Genomic DNA, 12,821 nt, shown 5'->3' on the forward strand with positions numbered 1-12,821 from the left:
ACTAAGAAATAACCCCTGTCCTCTTTATCTCTTGAAGCGATATTTTCATACACTTTTATTTATAAGGTTTTCAAATAAAAACTGTTTAAGGCTGGACATATTCCTAAAGTTAAAAAAACAAAAAACAAATACAAATACGTTAGTTAGCTATAACATTAATAAAAATTAAATCAATTGAACACATCAAGTTAAAGATAATAACATTATTAATTAATTCACTCACCCTATTCAGACGTCATTTATGGTCCACTGCGTTGCAATTTTTTAAATAAACCCTTCCGCTTTACTGTGAGGGAGCACTTTTGCTTCTGTCTCGTTTCATCTTCCACCGTCCAATTTGGACCAGCGTAACGCAGACCTGAAAGAGTGAACCATTGCTAATCAAATAACCACGTGACCGAAATATTATGATGAAAGGTTGTAATCGTCCCTTTCCTATTATCTATCGCTTTGAAGGAGACAAAAGGATGTAAATAGATAGTGACAATAAAGAGTCTTCACACTTCAGAAGCACATATTGTGTTCGATAGTCACTCAATATAGAAGACAATGCATGCTCTCTATTTCAATTGACAGGCAATACAGAACAAAATAAATCCGTTTGTACAGTTTGTTCGAGTTCGAGAGTGCATATTGGGAGGATAAATTAAGTCAAACATGCACATTGACATCACAGAGCGAAATTTCATAGATTTGTTTTCGAATATAAATGTTCAACACTGAGTGAATTGACACAACTTGCAATGGATTGATTAAATACCTTCTCTCTGTGGATGTTTATCTCGGTTAGGAATCAATGACTAAATTCAATCTAAGACTATTAAGTTACGAGGCCAATGTTTAACTCAACAGTTCCTGCCCAGGTAGTCTTTTTGTTAATCTTGCTGACCACAAAACGCACTGGCAAAGATTCCTTCAATACCATCCAAGCGAAATAATTAACAAGGCAACTCCATCAGCATATAGGAGTGGAAAGAGCAGTGTTTGTTATAATAACTGCTCATAACATCGCATCAGAACCGGCTAAATAACGGTATAGAGGTATCAATATTATAATTGATCCAAATTTGTTATTTAAGGGAGGGATTCGATAGACATCTGAGAACGCTTTAACGAGCAACCTGTGTGAAAATGTGCTAATTGACAAGTTATGTTCTACAATCTGTGTTTTAAACACCAAACAATTTAGAAAAAATGTACAGCGCGAATTCTATAGAAAAACTCTTGTTTAAGAAATCTTTTGATTTTGATGTTGGCATATGGTTTATTGATCTAATGCCACTGTAAAATTAATAATATTGAAGTCTGCAAACACAGGTTTTAAAGTCCATATTATGTTTCATACATTAACTGATGACTTCCAACCCATGTAATCATTTTCCCTACAGGAATGGCTATTCGTTACACATTATATAGCTTTAAAATCAATGCCGTTGGCTTTTGTTGCTTACAAAGCGGGTAACAATGTCTGAAATTTTAAATATCAGATTCAGGACTTTCGTGAAGAGTTCCAGGTTTCATAGCTTATTCAGCTCTTATGGGTGCAGAAAGACCTTGAAAAGGGCGAATTGCCTTAAATATTTGATCCCAAAGATAATTGTTCCATGTCGACATGACATCATGGGTGACATTAACAACTGGTCGAGAAGACACTTCGTCGAAGCACGATTTCGCCGACAAGACCGACAGACTTAAATTGTATCAAAATAAAGTATAGAATGTTTTGTGTCTATTTATATAATACTGAATACATATGCATATTTGAAGAACTAATATTAGTGCAAATTACAAGGTTAACCACCGGCGCTATCGTTCACTAATATTTTATCTTTAGCATAATCCCTTTCGGCGATTTGACGTGTGCTCCTTCTCAAAATAATTCGCATTATTTCGCCGCTCAGATTTGGATATTTACTTTATTTTTCATTTAACCTTCAATGGCCGAAAAATCACAACGTAATGTATGCTAAGATTCTTTCTCCTTCAATTAATCCAAATACATTTATTATAATTGAATGTTGTTTTGCTACGGGTGTTTCAGAATTTGGTCATTTCGGAGATACCCCTCTCCGTAACTGTCGTAAACGCTCAACAGTGGGTAGGAGTACATCGGAAGTTGTATATATTAATGTTTGCGCCTGTTATTAGGATCATATTTTCAAATGAAGCCATACGCTGAGTTTTTAATGTAAAGTTTAATGACATCTGTATGAAATAGATAAATAATAAAAGCGTTCTGTAGGATTATTCCATGTTATACCATTAACGCTCTTTGTCAGCCTATATACTATATAATCAGAATGGGTAAAAATATGTCGACGGCACACCTGTCGAAGAAATAGCATGTCGATAAAGTTTTCTATCAACCAGAAGTGCCTTTTTACGAAGTGCAGTGCGCCATTACTGAGTGTACATTAGTAGGTAAGTGCGTTTTGACGAAGTGTTGTGCGCCATTATTGAGTATAAATTCGTAGGAAAAGTACCTTGTGAAGAAGTGTCGTGCGCCACTACTGAGTAGACATTAGTAGGAAAGTAACTTTTGAAGAAGTTTCGTTCGCCATTATCGAGTTCACGTTATAAGATAGCGCCTTTGACGAAGTGTCGTATGCCATTATTGAATGTACATTAGTTGTAAAGTGCCTTTAGACGAAATGTCGTGCGCCATTATTGAGTGTACATTAATAGGAAAGTACCTGTTGAAGAAGTGTTGTTCGCCATTATTGAGTTTCATTAAGTAGTAAAGTGCATTTTGACGAAGTGTCGTGCGCCATTAAGTTCACATTTGTAAGAAACTGCCCTTTTACGAAGCGTGGTCCGCAATTATTGAGTTCGCGTTAGTAGGATAGCGCCTTTTACGAAGTGTCTTGTGCAATTATTGAGTTTTATTAGTAGGTAAGTGTATTTTGACAAAATGTCGTACACCATTTTTGAGTTCACGTTAGTAGGAAAGTGCATTTTGACGAAGTGTCGTGCGCCATTATTGAGTTCACATTAGTAGGATAACGCCTTTGATGAAGTGTCGTGCGCCTTTACTGAGTTTAAATTTTGTAAGAAAGTGCATTTTGATGAGGTGTCGTGCGCCATTTTTTAGTTCACGTTAGTAGTAAAGTGCATTTTGATGAAGTGTCGTACGCCATTATTGAGTTCACGTTAGTAGAATAACGCCTTTGATGAGGTGTCGTGCGCCTTTATTGAGTTTATTTTGTAGGAAAGTGCATTTTCATCAAGTGTCGTGCGCCATTTTTTAGTTCACATTAGTAGGAAAGTGCATTTTGACGAAGTGTCGTAAGCCATTATTGAGTTCACACTAGTATGATAGCGCCTTTGATGAATCGTCATGCGCTACAACTGAGTTTTATTAGTAGGAAAGTGGCATGAATTCTGAGATGCATCACTCACTAACAATGTGTCTTCAGCTTAGCTAAATAATGGGAAAAAAACAAAGGAAACAAAAACAAAGGACGCCATCTGATCTAAAGAGAAAAAAAACACACAAATTAGAGCATTAAGTAAATAGCTTTGCACGGCGGTTATCGTTAGACCTCCAGCCTGGTAGATTACGACCAATCCATTAACAAATTTATTGGTTCATATAGAAATAATAAATGAATAAGTAATATAGGTCACTGATATAAATATGATAAGGTTGTTGACGGATGATGGCTAAATTAATATTTATGTTCTAGACTGTAATTATAAATTGCCAATGTATGTTATGAGTTTACAAATTTCCAGATAATCACAGTAACTTTTAAAACACTACCTAAAAAGGATATTAGTTTGCGAAGAAAAGGTAAAAATTGTCTCAGTTAATACTAAGAGGTGCATATAATAAAACGTAACGAAAGGATTTACACAAAATTACAATTTAGCCCAAAAATGGTGGGAAATCTCGTATATAAAGACCTAGATTCAGTAAAACTGTTATTTTTTTAAACATAAATAAGAGGTTACTCAAGCGCAACACGTTATACTCTTCAGCATAAAGCAAATTGTGAATCTGTATCTCAGTTGTTAAATAAATTATTAGCTTTATCAATAGTTCATATACGATTTCCCGCATTGCAGAAAAATGTCAACCTTTTTTTCAACGACTCGAATACAAGCATATTTGTGATATAAGTAAGATTTTTCAACTCCCAAAATATTTCCTTTGTTTCCACTGCATACTTCATGCTGAAAGAACGCGTTAGGGAAAATAGAAACATGGGGAAAAAAAAACTAATAGAACGAGTTATGTCCAAAACGGCGATTTAGCAAATAAAGGAGAAACGCTATCTTGCATACTTATGCACGCCTGCATAATCATGGTTCGATTTATGGTACCGAGATGCGATAGCCTTTCCTTTTTGCTTTCCATTTCGCCAGTGGCAGCTATGTAGACAATGTGTGAATAATAGATTTATTATTGTAATAAAAAAAAATCTTCCATCCACAGTGACCACTATACGTAAGTTTTCCTTGATATTATATTTTCTTTTTATTTCTGGGATTAATATATCTTGCACTAATACAAATAGTCACGCCGTCGACAGTGAGGAAGATAAAGAAAAGAGCATGAACAATCAACACGATGCGTGATATCAATGTATGCCTTATTTGAAGCCTTATGTTCAAAATTATTTTGTTTGGTCAACTGACAACAAAATTCGGGAACAATGAAGTATTAAGTAAAGTCCCTCATTGGTTCATTGCAATCGAGATTGAAGGCATACAGCCTTCATGTCATACAAAAACAACCGTCCGAAATTTAAAAAAAACCCTAAATGTTGGTACATGACATTAAAATATATGAGGAATCGGAACGCCAAAGCAAGACAAACACATAATCAAAGAAAGATAAACGAAATGAGCTGCAAAGTCTATGAAGAATAAGTTCTACCTTTTCTCATAAGAAAATACTATTTTAAGAAAAAGAATTCCCACATCGCCAACAGTTTGATGCTGAAGAAAAATTCCGATATTTCGCATCAAAAACGTGCAGGAGACTTGTTAGTGAAGGGTTATTAATTGAAAATTAAGTAAGGTGGAATATATGTAACTGTTCGCAAATACTTGATTAACTATATATCAAATTAATGTAGAGAATGAAAGCAATTACACTGAATGAGGAAAACCCCTGAAATCAGATGATGAAATACTTATTGGTGTACAAATTTCAACATAATGATACAAAATATGCTGTAACAGTATTCAACAATTTGCTTTAGAAGCTAAAAACTTTCCTAATCAGCTTTAATGTAATGCAACCATTTATTCAAAAGATTAGTGCAAAACTTTATGCAAATAAAACCAATTGCGTTTTCTTGAAGTTAACGTCATGGATTTCATTGTGGTTGCAAACGAACGAATTCACTTACCCAACTAAAAACATAACCACCTGTCAAGAAAATGAAGCCACTTTCCTCCCATATCAACAAAAAAAGAAAAAATAGTGGAAACCACTTCCCTTCAATATAAAAAATAATGGAAGCCACTTCCCTCCCATATCAACAAAAAAGTTGATAACATTTCATCGTGAGTGGAATATTCATCGGGCAATTTGATAACATTTCATTGATAGAGGAAGAAACAATGGGTAAGTTCATACCATGTCATAAAGAGCGGACGATACATTGGGCAAGCTGATAACATTTCAACATGAATGGAAGATAAATTGGCCAAGATGATAACATTTCATCGTGGGGGAAAGATATATGGGGCAAGTTGATAACATTTCATTATGAGTGGAAGATACACTGAGCAAGTTGAAAACATTTCATCGTGGGGGAAAGATACATGGGGTAAGTTGATAACATTTCATTATGAGTGGAAGATACACTGGGCAAGTTGAAAACATTTCATCATTAATGGAAGATACATTGGTCAAGACGATAACATTTCATCATAGGTGAAAGACATATGGGGCAAATTGATAATATTTCATCATGAGTGGCAGCTACACTGGGCAAGTTGATAACATTTAATCATGAAAATACAATGGGCAAGTTGATAATATTTCATTATTAGTGGAAGATACACTGGGCCAGTTTATACCATTTCATCATGAATGGAAGATACGAAGGGTAAGGTTTTTTGATAACATATAATGAAATCACAAAATTAACTAAGACGCACGTGTGAAGTGTTGATTTTTTATGGTACAATTTTTTTTATACTCAAGCCAGTGCCATCAATAATCACCTTTCACTTACACTACATTCAACCAAACGACCACTGAGTAAGTTTGGTTTGCATTCTGTGCAGATTTTCCCTTATCTTACTGATGACGAAATAAATAAGTCTGATCGGAATTGCCAGGCGCGTAGTTAGGCCATTATTTCGTCATGCGCATGTATAGAATAACGAAGGCACCCCCACCCACTCACCCCCGTCGTGTACCTTCGTGAGGGAGAGGATGCGGGAGCGGTTTAACCTCTCCAACTAATGGGGGTTCGGGGTGATTGCGCATATTCAATGCAAACACTGATCATGAAATCATGGAGTGATTTTTCTCATATCAAGGTTGATTGCCAATAGAAACAAATCATTAAAATAATTGGTGTGAAATGTATGAGTAGTGAAGGGGGGCACTTTACGTACAATGGGAATTAGCATTACAGACCCCCTTGGGTTAGATTACGTACAATGGAAATTTAACATGGCGAAAAATCGTGGGTCAGATTACGTACAAGGGGAATTAACATGGCGATAAATCGTGGGTCACTCTACGTACAAGGGGAATTTAACATGGCGATAAATCGTGGGTCACTCTACGTACAAGGGGAATTTAACATGGCGATAAATCGTGGGTCACTCTACGTACAAGGGGAATTTAACATGGCGATAAATCGTGGGTCACTCTACGTACAAGGGGAATTTAACATGGGGAATAGAGTTTGGGCTTGTTTAGGGACAAGGGGAATGGAACATGGGATTTTTTTTCTTTTTTTTAAAAAAAGGGGTAGGCAATTCAAAGACTATCTCTTTTCGAGAAATATGGCTGGCCCTGAAAAGGGCCTTTGGGTTTATGTTAATATTAATATTAACATAGATGGCATCTGTCACATCTTCTTCTTCTTCTTAAACTCCTTCTAACTGCCGGTCCATACACAAGTACCCTCTTGAGACATCCTTGTCTTTCTATATAAACTCTCCTCATCCATAGACTTGTATCTGTCCTATCAACAACAGTCCACTTGGACCGGACATACATGAGCATGTCCGTCCTGAACATCATTGTTGACACAAGGGTTGAAGATTGAACGTCGGTCCACATCTTGAGGCTCCGAGAAACAGGTGAATCAATGCAGTGAACCGCGCTTATTTATAGGCAGAGGTAGGATTGAAACGGATTGAGTTCATTCACCAATCCGAACACGCGTTACAAAATTCAGCCAGCCGCATCCAATCCGAAGAGAGCAGTCTGTGACGTCACGTAGTCAATATAGATTTGCTAGCGCTTGTGTGCAGTCAATCTATGCGACAGTGATTCAACATGACGGAAACTCAGAAAACGATCCATTGGGGTGCACCAGCAGGGGAGACTGCCCAAGGGAACCCGGACTTACTTTCAGAAGAGGTGAATTGGGATTTTGTGGATTTTCTCTCTTCGCAAGAATTTGTTCCGGAACCTACGTTACCTTCTTCATTACCGCAAGTGGAGAATTTTAGACAGAGACAGAAAGAAGAATTGGAGAAATTTATACAACGACAAAAGGAAGCGGAACAAGCTTTTCTCCTACAGCAACAGCAAGAAGAAGAGGTAAGAAAAAAACAACAACAGCAACAGCAAGAAGAAGTAGCAGCAAAGAAACAAGAGGGTGAAAATCAAACGGTCACGGTACTGTTGGACATTTTAGCGGAGTTAAGAAGTCTGAAACAAATGTATCAGACTTCTTTATTACGACCGAAGAGAATACGACCTTCCCGAGCTAAACACGTCAACCCTGTGACTAAGCCTACCGTACCACCCTTAGTGATTTCAACTCAATCATCATCAACATTACGTAGTCCAGAAGTAGGCCTTGGCCGTGGCAAAGGCTTAAGGCAGTTAAAGTTGATTGCTTAAACTCACCCCTACACCAAAAAAGGCCCTTTTCAGGGCCACCCACATTTCTCGAAAAGAAATACAATTTCAATTTGCCAATAACTCCAAAAAAAACAAAAAAATAACCCACCCATTTTACCCTTATAGTACGTGTCTGTGTATGAGTGCGTGAGTGTAGCTTCTTTTTTTGAAATCAAAACTCAAAGACACTTACCTTATATCATTAATTTATTCTTTTCTCCATTTTTTTACAATCCAATTCACAATTCACAACACAACACTTTAATTAAAAGTTCATTCACTTCTTCTGTCTCCTTGTTTAGTCTCTCTGTTTTTTGAATTTTTTCACCGTCACACTCTTTTCCTCTTCTTCCTCCTCCTCGCTTTCTTCCCTTCTTCTTTTTTTCTCCTGTTTCTTTTTCTTCACCTGTCTTCTTTCTTCCTCATAAGAATCCCTCTCTTCCTCTGAAGAATCCCTCTCTTCTTCTGAAGAATCCCTCTTTTCTTCTGACTCCTCTTGTTTCTTTTTTGGGCAATCTGGAGACCAATGTCCTTTTTCTTTACAATAATAACAGGTATCTTGACTTTTGTCTTTTTTAGCCCCTGTTTTTGTTCTTTTTTGACGGTCTGGACACTCTGAAGACCAATGCCCTTTCTTCTGACAGATATAGCAAGTATCTTGACTTTTATCTCTAAAGGAAGGAGAGTAGTCCGTAGGCTGGTCTGAAGAGAATTTTCTAATGACCCCTCGCAAAGCTCTGACGAAACGTTCCATCTGGTTAGTCTCTTCCATCGTTGTGCTCGGCTTGAGAGTGAAATGAATAGTGAAAGGACAAGACACACACCCTTTTATATACGCTGGTCTGCTATGACTATAAAGTAGTTCATGGTGTTTGAACTTGAGTCATTTGACTTTTTGCTTTCAAGATGAAACGATCTAATTCATTCGAGAAGAAAGAAGAAAAAGAAAGTAAGAGGCAGAAACGTGATCTATCGCCTCGTACCAGGGCTGAAATCTTGGCACAAATTCATGCCAGTGATTTTGAAGAGGACATGAGTGAACCAGAATTTGAAACCTCTAAACTAAGTTCACCACCCTTAGTCAATCCTGAAAAATACTATTCCATTCGAGAGACGGAAAAGCGCTCCTCTAGAAAATTTAGAACCACGGCTTACAAATACACGGTGAAGTTTAAAGATTTCAAGTCCGACGTACCGTTGGAGAAAGCAGAAGTGTTCATCACTGGGGTGTGGGATTCTTTGCTCACTTCACTCAAGCAACAATGTCAACCCAAAGAAGACGATCGCTTGAGACTTTCCATACAACACGACGGTTTGAAATCCCCTGTTTGGATCGAGTTTAGCACCCCGGCAGAATTGACTGCTTCCAAAGTCATGGACAAGATTCAACACGTGCAACAATCTAATGACCACTTTGACATCACCGATGGTAAAGCCACATTGGACATGACCCACGTCTCTCCTCCTCAAGGAACTGGACGCAAAAAGATGTTATTGGTGGACGACCTTCGCAACACCAAAAAGAGTCTCGTCCGAATTAACAACTCTCATGACCAGATGTGTTTAGCCCGTGCCATCGTGGTGGGACGAACCTATGCCGACAAGAACGACACGGTAGAATGGAAAAGAACCTGGAACACTATTCAACGTTCCCATCGAGCCAAACAACGAAACGAAGCAGAACTCCTGTTGCAACAAGCTGGCCTGTCCAAAGACACACCCTGTGGCATTCCTGAGATGCAAAAATTGCAAGATGCCCTAGCTCCACGCTACACCTTAAAAGTGCACCCTCAAGAAATGCGCGGGCCTCTGTTGTTTCGAGGCCAACATTTTAAGGACGGAAAATACATTCACGTTTATTATCACGATGAACATTTCGATACCATTACCAGTATCACCGGATTCCTGGGATACAGTTATTACTGTGAGAAATGTGACCATGGTTATAATAATCGAGAGCAACACAAGCATTGTGGATTGAAATGCTCAGGATGTTTGGCCTCTCAACCCTGTCTGAGCGAAGAACCAGTGCCTTGTTCGACTTGTCTGCGCACGTTTGTTAGCCCTACTTGTTACCAACAACATTTGAAGACGCAAGGTTCACAGAAGAAATGCGCTTGTCAACTGCTGAGATTGTGCCCTACGTGTGAACAAGTCATACGTACCAATAATACCAAGGCACACGTATGTTCAGGAAAGAAAAAATGTCACATTTGTCACCACATCGTGGACTTGGAACACCAATGTTACGTGCAAAAATACCAACCCCCACCAGAGAAAGAGGACGGTCACAAGAAGAAAGGCAATTTCATCTTTTTCGATTTCGAATGCATGCAAGAGACCGGCATTCACATTCCTAATTTCTGCGTGGCTCATCGAGCGTGCGAGAAGTGCATTCAAGAACCTATCTTCAGTCATTGCCCTCACTGCAGCAAGATTCCCGGAGGACGTGAAAAAATCTTTCGGGGGCCAAACACGTTAGCCGATTTTGCCCAATGGGTCTTAGACCCCGTCGACAAGACGTGGAGCCAAGAGGATATCGAACGTTACGGAGATTGTCATCGTCATGCCACGGTGATGGCTCACAATTTCTCCGGATACGATGGACAGTTTCTTTTGAGGTACTATACGGAACAAGGCACCGAGCGTCCTAAAGTGACTTTGAACGGAGCCAAAATCATTTTCATGCAAGTGGGACAAGTACAGTTTAAAGATTCGATGAGTTACTTGGCCATGCCTTTGAGTCGAATGCCTAAAACGTTTGGAATGACAGAAATGGCTAAAGGGTACTTTCCACACTTTTTCAATACGGAAGCCAATCAACATGCCGTTCTACCCCATTTGCCTGAGGCTCACTATTACGACCCCGACAACATGCGTACCGAACAACGAGAAGCTTTCTACGCTTGGTACCAGGCTCACGCCTCCGACCCTTTCGACTTTCAGGAAGAAATGCTAAAGTATTGTCGTTCCGACGTGGACATTTTACGGCGTTGCTGTGGAAAATTTCGAGAACTGTTCATGGAACACGGAGGGGTCGATCCTTTGAAAGAAGCTTGCACCATTGCCAAAGCGTGTTCCTTAGTGTATCGACAACGATTCATGCCTGAAAACACCGTGGCTGTCATCAGTCCTCAAACGACCCACTTTGTCAAACGTCAATACTCAGTCAAAGCGCTACGTTGGTTACATTACTTGTGCGACAAGGAAGACAAGTGGATTCAACATGCCCGCAACGGAGGGGGCGAAAAGACCATCGGAACGTATTCGGTCGATGGCTGGGACTTAGAAAACCCCAAGATCGTGTACGAGTTTAACGGTTGCTTATTTCACGGATGTCCCGTCTGTTACCCTGATCGTGGTACCAAGAATCAGTTTTTGCAACGAACCATGGAAGACTTGTACCAGGACACTTGTCAGCGACGCCTAAAGTTAGAACAGGAAGGATACCAAGTGGTGGAAATGTGGGAACACGAGTACGATCACCGTATGAAAACCGATCCCGAGTTTAAACCCCTCGTGGAAAGTTACCAGTTCATGGACCCGCTGAACCCGAGGGATAGTTTGTACGGAGGAAGGACCAATGCCACCTGTTTGCTGTACCAAGCCGACGAAGAGAAAGGAGAAGAAATCATATACTTGGACGTGTGTTCGCTGTATCCCTACGTGTGCAAATATTGTCGCTTTCCTGTAGGGCACCCGCGATTGCTGACGGAACACATCGACCTGAAAAACATTCGACAATACGAAGGCTTGATCAAGTGTAAAGTTTTGCCTCCCACGAACCTATACCATCCCGTCTTACCTCACCATTGTCAAGGCAAACTGATGTTTCCCTTGTGCCGTACTTGTGCCGAAACGTGCAACCAAGACCAACCTTGTCAGCACACCCAGGAAGAACGGGCCTTGACGTGAACCTGGGTCAGCGTAGAATTGTTCAAAGCTCTGGACATGGGATACCAACTGTTAGAAGTGTACGAAATTTGCCACTTTCCCAAGACACAACAATACCACAAGGGTGACCCTACTCAGAAAGGCATTTTCGCCGACTACGTGGATGCCTTTTTGAAACTGAAGCAAGAAGCCAGCGGCTATCCTTCCTGGTGTCACACTCCCGAAGACCAAATACAATTCAAAGAGAAATATTACGAACAAGAAGGCATCACTTTAGACCACATCGAGAAAAACGAAGGCAGGCGATCGTTTGCCAAAGTGATGTTAAATTGCTTGTGGGGTAAAATGGCACAACGGCCGTGTTTACCCAAGACGGAATATTTGACAGAACCTTCCCGCTACTTCCAGATGATTCACGACAAAACCAAATACATGAAACACGTGGACGTCGTTCGAGAGAATTTAATCTTGGTCAATTACGAAGAAGATCTGGACTTTGTACAAGACGACCCTTTTGGAAATGTCATCATTGCGGCTTACGTGACAGCCCATGCTCGCTTAAAATTGTACGAAGCTTTAGAACTGTTAGAAGAACGCGTCCTGTACTTTGACACGGACAGTTGCATTTACATCCATCACCCGATTCAACATCACCCTAACATCGAAGGAGACCGTTTAGGAGCCTGGACAGACGAGCATCCCGACGACAAGATTCTAAGTTTCGTCAGTGGCGGTCCCAAAAATTACGGCTACGAATACCGGGACAAACAAGGAGAAGTGCACACGACGTGCAAAGTGAAAGGACTGACTCTGAATTATCGTACCAGTCGAGTGGTCAACTTTGGGGTATTGAAAGAAGCTTTGCAATCGGGAGAGG

The 12,821-nt window shown here is 39.6% G+C and overlaps 1 protein-coding gene across 4 annotated transcripts in view; it reads right to left on the minus strand.

The window, feature by feature from the left end:
• The window catches only part of LOC149775212 (sodium-dependent dopamine transporter-like), a 178,817-nt gene that overhangs the window by 54,184 nt on the left and 111,812 nt on the right, over positions 1 to 12,821 (minus strand). For all 4 annotated transcript variants that reach the window (XM_089943045.1, XM_089943047.1, XM_089943048.1 and 1 more), the window contains exon 2: positions 224 to 358. The gene's annotated coding sequence lies outside the window, so the exon portion shown is untranslated. The remainder of the gene's footprint in view (positions 1 to 223; positions 359 to 12,821) is intronic.

The sequence above is a fragment of the Sinohyriopsis cumingii genome, chromosome 19 (genome assembly GCF_028554795.1).
Source record: "Sinohyriopsis cumingii isolate HCF-2022 chromosome 19, ASM2855479v2, whole genome shotgun sequence".
Classification (NCBI taxonomy): Eukaryota; Metazoa; Mollusca; class Bivalvia; order Unionida; family Unionidae; genus Sinohyriopsis; species Sinohyriopsis cumingii.